Here is an 8,118-nt window from a genome sequence, read left to right on the forward strand (position 1 = left end):
TCATCCTCCAGGGGACATTCTCAAGGACTGAGCCTTTGTTTCCTTGCACTGCAAGCAGATTCCTTACCACTGAGCCCCCCAGGAAGCCCCAATAACCCCAGTGAAATCTGAATTCCTGCTGGTTTTGGTACTGACTGCAATGAGTACGTCATCACTGTAAAAATCACAAAAAGTTCTTTGGGGCAGGATACATACACTTGAATGTAAAGAAGCAATATCTGATGTGGGGTTGTGCTAATTCATGAAGAAACTTTGTTTGAAAGGTTTTCTTGGCTTGTATAGACTGTGATCTAAGGCCTTTTTGCTGACATTTTATTTTGAACAAGTTGCTAGTCATATCTCTGTTAATGCACATCTTCATAACTGGTGTTTGGCATCTTGTGGGCACTTTTACACTTCTCAGAGGGCATCAGGTGTGAGTATCCTGCATGGCCTGGCACTTGCTCTCATCAACTGCAGAAATGCCTCCTGCTGTTTTTTTGTTGTTGTTGTTTTTGTCTCATGGTTGGTTATACTCGTTCTGCCCTGTGACACCCACAATCCTAAATGTCTTCAATATTGACCTTCTTGTCCTCATTACTCAGCCTAACTTCTGTCCTGAAGGAATATGCTGGGGGAAAACAGGGAGCACTCAACTCACATAGTTTGCCCTTGCTTTCTCCTGACTCCTAAAGGTAACAAATCAAATTTTCTGTTTGAATCATGAAAATTGTCAAGTATCAAGAAATATCAAACTGTTAGATATTAAACAAGTAAAATAACCCTTCTTTCTCAAGTTTAAAATTTAAAATATGTACATATACTTAAAATTATTATCAAAAGCATTTAACAAATCTTAAATACAACTAAGACTTTTATATGCAATATTCCCTTATAGCTTATCGCTTTTTCAATAATTCATTTCTGTATCATTTCATTTATCAAATATCTAATAATTCAAATTGTCATTATGTCATTTATATCTAAATAAAACTGAGATTCTACTAAATATTAACTTTTTTTCCAAAAGGCAAATGGAGTTATATCTTCAGTTCAGTTCAGTTCAGTTGCTCAGTCATGTCCGACTCTTTGTGACCCATGAATCACAGCATGCCAAGCCTCCCTGTCCATGACCAACTCCCAGAGTTCACTCAGACTCATGTCCACAGAGTCAGTGATGCCATCCAGCCATCTCATCCTCTGTCGTCCCCTTCTCCTCCTGCCCCAATCCCTCCCAGCATCAGAGTCTTTTAATGAGTCAATTCTTCGTATGAGGTGGCCAAAGTACTGGAGTTTCAGCTTTAGCATCATTCCTTCCAAAGAAATCCCAGGGCTGAGCTCCTTCAGAATGGACTGGTTGGATCTCCTTGCAGTCCAAGGGACTCTCAAGAGTCTTCTCCAACACTACAGTTCAAAAGCATTAATTCTTCGGCGCTAAGCTTTCTTCACAGTTCAACTCTCACATCCATACATGACCACAGGAAAAACCATAGCCTTGACTAGACGGACCTTTGTTGGCAAAGTAATGTCTCTGCTTTTTAATATGCTATCTAGGTTGGTCATAACTTTTCTTCCAAGGAGCAAGTGTCTTTTAATTTCATGGCTGCAGTCACCATCTGTAGTGATTTTGGAGCCCCCCCAAATAAAGTCTGACACTGTATCCACTGTTTCCCCATCTATTTCCCATGAAGTGATGGGACCAGATGCCATGATCTTTGTTTTCTGAATGTTGAGCTTCAAGCCAACTTTTTCACTCTCCTCTTTCACTTTCATCAAGAGGCTTTTTAGTTCCTCTTCACTTTCTGCCATAAGGGTGGTGTCATCTGCATATCTGAGGTTACTGATATTTCTCCCAGCAATCCTGATTCCAGTTTGTGCTTCTTCCAGCCCAGCGTTTCTCATGATGTACTCTGCATATAAGTTAAATAAGCAGGGTGACAATATACAGCCTTGACGTACTCCTTTTCCTATTTGGAAGCAGTCCGTTGTTCCATGCCCAGTTCTAACTGTTGCTTCCTGACCTGCATACAAATTTCTCAAGAGGCAGGACAGGTGGTCTGGTATTCTCATCTCTTGAAGAATTTTCCACAGTTTATTGTGATCCACACCATCAAAGGTTTTGGCATAGTCAATAAAGCAGAAATAGATGTTTTTCTAGAATTTTCTTGCTTTTTTCATGATCCAGCGGATGTTGGCAATTTGGTCTCTAGTTTCCTCTGCCTTTTCTAAAACCAGCTTGAGCATCTGGAAGTTCATGGTTCACGTATTGCTGAAGCCTGGCTTGGAGAATTTTGAGCATTACTTTACTAGCATGTGAGATGAGTGCAATTGTGTGGTAGTTTGAGCATTCTTTGGCATTGCCTTTCTTTGGGACTGGAATGAAAGCTGACGTTTTCCAGTCCTGTGGCCACTGCTGAGTTTTCCAAATTTGCTGGCATATTGAGTGCAGCACTTTCACACGTTAGTTTATTGATACTTAAGAGATCCTATTCCACAAATTAATTTTTAAAACATAATTTACTAAAAAAAAAACATAATTTACTTCTATTTGATTATTGTCTTTATGGTCTTTTCAGAGGCTTGATGTTTGAATAAATGAATATATTTTTTGGGCTTCCCTAGTGACTCAGATGGCAAAGAATCCACTTGCAATTCAGGAGACCTGGAATATATCCCTGGGTCTGGATGATCCCCTGGAGAAGGGAATGGCAACCCATTCCAGTATTCTTGCCTGGAGAATTCCATGGATAGAGGAGTCTGGCAGGCTACTGTCCATGGGGTCACAAAGAGTTGGACATAACTGAGTGACTAACACACACACACACACACACACACACACACATTAGTTATCATAGATCTATCTACAATAACATGATGCATTTCTATGATTAACAACTGTATGCAGAAAAAAAATGAAGTTTTTGTATGAATTTCTAAGTAAACTGGAACTGTTTCTTCAGTTAGGAATATGAACATTTTAAAGTAGCATGATTGCAGTCTCTGGGCTGTGGTGAAGGGCTGCTGGGTGTCCCTGCATCTGCCTCCTTCCCAGGGAAGAACTGGTGTTCTGAGCAGAGAGGACCTGCTCACAAGCCATCCCCAGGTTCCTTCCAGATGCATGCTCTACCTACAGAATATTGGGACTAAAAGCAATTTCAGTGAATGGGTTTCATGTGCTTTTGTTACCAGAGTTTCCAGTGAACCAAAATGATACCATTGTGGCAAGAGGTAAGGGCACAACACAAGTGATCAGAAAGTCAGAGTCAGCTTCCACCAGCACTGATGACCTTGAAGAGGTCTTCCAGGCAGGACATGGAGTGAAGCCTTGTAGGCAGTGCAGCTTCATCTCACCAGCCACTGGTGGTGATGAGTTATCATCCCTCAATGAATCTTTAATACCCATCTTTTGAGAAGCAGCCTGAAATTGCACCACTTGAGATACTTTTATTTAAGCCATGTTTAGCAGCACTGTTATAGCAGGGATCTAGCAGTGAACAAAGCAGTCAAATCTTGCTTTCGAAAGAATTGCAGGAAATACTGACAAACAGATAAGTAAATGAACATGTGTTGTAAAGTGACTGAATTCTTCACAAGGACTATGAAAAAATAATAAACCACAGAAAGGGGGGGGGAATGTGATTGGAATTACTACATTAGATAAGGCAGTTATGTTAGCCCCATAAATAACACTTTTATGGATGATGTAGTATGCATAAATGTAAAAGAGTCTAAATGCACGGGTCATGGTGAGGGGAGGATGGAGTGATTGTGGTTAGTATCTAGGTTGCTTAGAGAAGAAATCATCTTCCAATAAATCTCTCTCAATTCCATCGATATTCCTCCAGACTAATGCCCCATTATCACCCACTTGAAGCACATTTAAATATTCATCCCTCCTCCCTTCATAAGGCACACCCATGATTTTCACAAAATTTTGTCTTTTAACTTTGCACCACAACTTCTAGAGTTCCCTCTGTCTGAACTACTTTATCCATCTGTCTTGCCCCTTATATTTCAAAGATTAACTACTAGCATCTCTTCAAACCTCAAACATCTGAGCATTTTAATTCTTTGTAAAGTCATCCTTAACACTGAAATAATTCCAACTGACACATTTAGATTTTGTCTGCCCAATTCCTTTTCCCATTCCCTCCTTGTGCCTAAATACCTGCTTCCCATTGGTGAAATGTTTCTCCCTTACCCTCTTGATGCTGGTAGAGTTTTAATAAAGTGATTTCTCTCCACCAAAAGGAGAAGGGGACAGCAGAGGATGAAATGGTTGGATGGGATCCCCAACTCAGTGGATATGAATTTGAGCTAACTCCAGGGGATAGTGAAGGACAGGGAAGCCTGGAGTGCAGCAGTCCATGGGTTTGCAAAGAGTTGTACACGACTTAGCCACTAAACAACAATCTCTGCCAGGGTAAGCATATTTGCCAGGCTAAATTTAAAGAGCTCCTTATACCCCTGAAGTCAGTGATTGTTCCAAGAAAAGGTGCAAGGTCTATGAACAGGCAGTCAAAAATAGCTTGTGACATACTTACAATGTGATAAAGGAAATCTTATAAAAAGAACCGATAATAGGAAATTGAATGAAAAGATGGAGAGCAAGTGAGAGAGTGCTGGCAACAGTGATTAGTCTGTTAGCCCAGATTTTCCTGAAGCCAGTCAGCCTTCAGAATCTCTGTTTTTTTTGTTTTTTTTTTTTGTTCTTCAATTTTATTTTTAAACTTTACATAATTGTATTAGTTTTGCCAAATATCAAAATGAATCCACCACAGGTATACATGTGTTCCCCATCCTGAGCCCTCCTCCCTCCTCCCTCCCCATTCCATCCCTCTGGGTCGTCCCAGCGCACCAGCCCCAAGCATCCAGTATCGTGCATCGAACCTGGACTGGTAACTCGTTTCATACATGATATTTTACATGTTTCAATGCCATTCTCCCAAATCTTCCCACCCTCTCCCTCTCCCACAGAGTCCATAAGACTGTTCTATCATCAGTGTCTCTTTTGCTGTCTCGTACACAGGGTTATTGTTACCGTCTTTCTAAATTCCATATATATGCGTTAGTATACTGTATTGGTGTTTTTCTTTCTGGCTTACTTCACTCTGTATAATAGGCTCCAGTTTCATCCACCTCATTAGAACTGATTCAAATGTATTCTTTTTAATGGTTGAGTAATACTGCATTGTGTATATGTACCACAGCTTTCTTATCCATTCATCTGCTGATGGACATCTAGGTTGCTTCCATGTCCTGCCTATTATAAACAGTGCTGCGATGAACATTGGGGTACACGTGTCTCTTTCCTTTCTGGTTTCCTCAGTGTGTATGCCCAGCAGTGGGATTGCTGGGTCATAAGGCAGTTCTATTTCCAGTTTTTTAAGGAATCTCCACACTGTTCTCCATAGTGGCTGTACTAGTTTGCATTCCCACCAACAGTGTAAGAGGGTTCCCTTTTCTCCACACCCATGTACTGGGTTTTAAAACTCAATTTAAAATTAAACTTGCTAACTAATACTGCTTTCCTACATATTCACCAACAAAACACATAAGACATTAGTTTGTAACTCTGCCTACTACCAATTTCTCCCTAGACTAGTGGGCTAAAGTCTGTGGGGTTGCAAAGAGTCGGATACAACTGAGTGACTGAGCACATACGCAGACTCTAAAATATAGTGAGAGAAAGAGATTGTTGCTTGTTGGCTGTACCATTCCCAGAGTTCACTGTTGTATCTATTACCTTTGACCATTGGGAAAATATTTACAAAGCTCAACATACAGAAAATGAAGATCATGTCATCTGGTCCCATCACTTCATGGGAAATAGATGGGGAAACAGTGGAAACAGTGTCAGACTTTATTTTGGGGGGCTCCAAAATCACTGCAGATGGTGACTGCAGCCATGAAATTAAAACACGCTTACTCCTTGGAAGAAAAGTTATGACCAACCTAGATAGCACATTGAAAAGCAGAGACATTACTTTGCCAGCAGAGGTCCGTCTAGTCAAGGCTATGGTTTTTCCAGTGGTCATGTGTGGATGTGAGAGTCGGACTGTGAAGAAAGCTGAGCACTGAAGAATCGATGCTTTTGAACTGTGGTGTTGGAGAAGACTCTTGAGAGTCCCTTGGACTGCAAGGAGATCCAACCAGTCCATTCTGAAGGAGATCAGCCCTGGGATCTCTTTGGAAGGAATGATGCTAAAGCTGAAACTCCAGTACTTTGGCCACCTGATTCGAAGGGTTGAGTCATTGGAAAACACTCTGAAGCTGGGAGGGATTGGGGGCATGAGGAGAAGGGGACGACAGAGGATGAGAGGGCTGGATGGCATCACTGACTCGATGGACGTGAGTCTGGGTGAACTCTGGGAGTTGGTGATGAACAGGGAGGCCTGGCGTGCTGCGATTCATAGGGTCACAAGGAGTCAGACGTGACTGAGTGACTAAACTGAACTGAACTGAAATCAAAATACAAGAACCTTTATCATATTTTCCATGTTACTTTACATCATAACCCTGAGATGGACACCTCCGAGTCTCTGTGGAGGTTTTTTACTTTCGTTTCTTCTCTTTGTTTCAGTGGAATTGTTTCTCCCTTTCTGTTGATTCCTATAATCACACATTACAGGGGCTGCATGTTATTCTTTCTTAACTGTAATAATAGTTAGGAAAGTCTCAATAATTGGTGGGGGTTTCCAATCAGTTTATGACCTGTCTCATAACAGAAAATTTCTGATTATTTAGAGCACCACTAATAAAATACCACTCAAGAATCTAATGGCTTTCACTCATCCATGCTTGCTGTTGTTGTTCAGTCACTCAGTCATATCCAACTCTTTGCTAACGCATGCACTGCACCAGTCCAGGCTCGTCTGTCCTTCACTATTTCCTGCAGCTTATTCAATCTCATGTCCATTGAGTTGATGATGCCACTCAACCAGTAAATCCTAAAGGAAATCTGCACTGAATATTCATTGAAATGACTGAAGATGGAGTTGCAATATTTTAGCCTCCTGTTGTGAAGATCAGATTCATTGGAAAAGTCCCTGATGCTGGGAAAGATTGAAGGCAAAAGGACAAGAGGGAATCAAAGGATGAGGTAGTTAGATAGCATCACTGACTAAAAGGACATTAAGTTGAGCAAACTCTGGGAGATAGTGAAGGACAGGGAAGCTGGGTGTGCTTCAGTTCACGGGGTTCCAAAGAGCTGGACATGACAGAGACTGAAAAACAATAGTGTCACACACTAACTAACACTGTTTTAGATTTAAAAATAAGACCAAGACTTTTCCAATTGCTCTCTAATATCCAGCAAATTGTATTATATAGGAAATATTTTCAGTGAGAAGTAAGTGTTGCCAGGTGCTCACTAATAGATTTAATCATGATCCTAATACCAGAATCAATGAAGGACTAGGAAACCTGGCATGCTGTGGTCCATGGAGTCACAAAGAGTCAGAAATGACTTAGTGACTCTTTTCCAGTATAGGTCATTATAGAGTACTGATAGAGGAGGCTGATGTACTACAGTCAATGGAGTTGCAAAGAGTTGGACATGACTGAGTGACTAAGCACCGTACATAGAGTATTGACTAGAGTTCCCTGTGTTTTATAGTAGATCCGTATTAGTTATCTACTTTGTATATAATAGTGTGTAAACATCAATCCTAATCTCCGAATTTATACCAGACATTTTTTTCTCAATCTGCTTATTCTTTGAGCATCTACTTTAGCAAGTGTGTCAATTCCTTCTCTACCATGATGATATGTGAACGTTTTATAACCCAGGAGTGTCTTTCTCAAGAACTTGTGAGCCTGCCTTACTAAAAGTAATAATCAAAAAAATGGTCCCTTTATCCCAGTCTGTGTGGAAAATTTCCACAAGTGCCAATGACTCAGCACAGATGGGAACCTTGAGGCTGAGGACCTGTGTTATCTTCTCATTAGCTCATTCAGTGTTTACAAATCCCGCCCCCCCAGTCAGTTGTTTCAGGGGAGTTGGTTTCAGTCTTTCTCCTTGCAATAGTCTTGACCTTTATCACAATGTCTTGAATAAAGTTTTCCTTGCCTATTTAAGTCTATCCAGTGTAATGTTTTGGGGAAGATCTGTGGCTCTTTTCTATTAACTAACTAACT

Source organism: Bubalus bubalis, chromosome 5 (genome assembly GCF_019923935.1).
Source record: "Bubalus bubalis isolate 160015118507 breed Murrah chromosome 5, NDDB_SH_1, whole genome shotgun sequence".
NCBI classification, from domain to species: domain Eukaryota; kingdom Metazoa; phylum Chordata; class Mammalia; order Artiodactyla; family Bovidae; genus Bubalus; species Bubalus bubalis.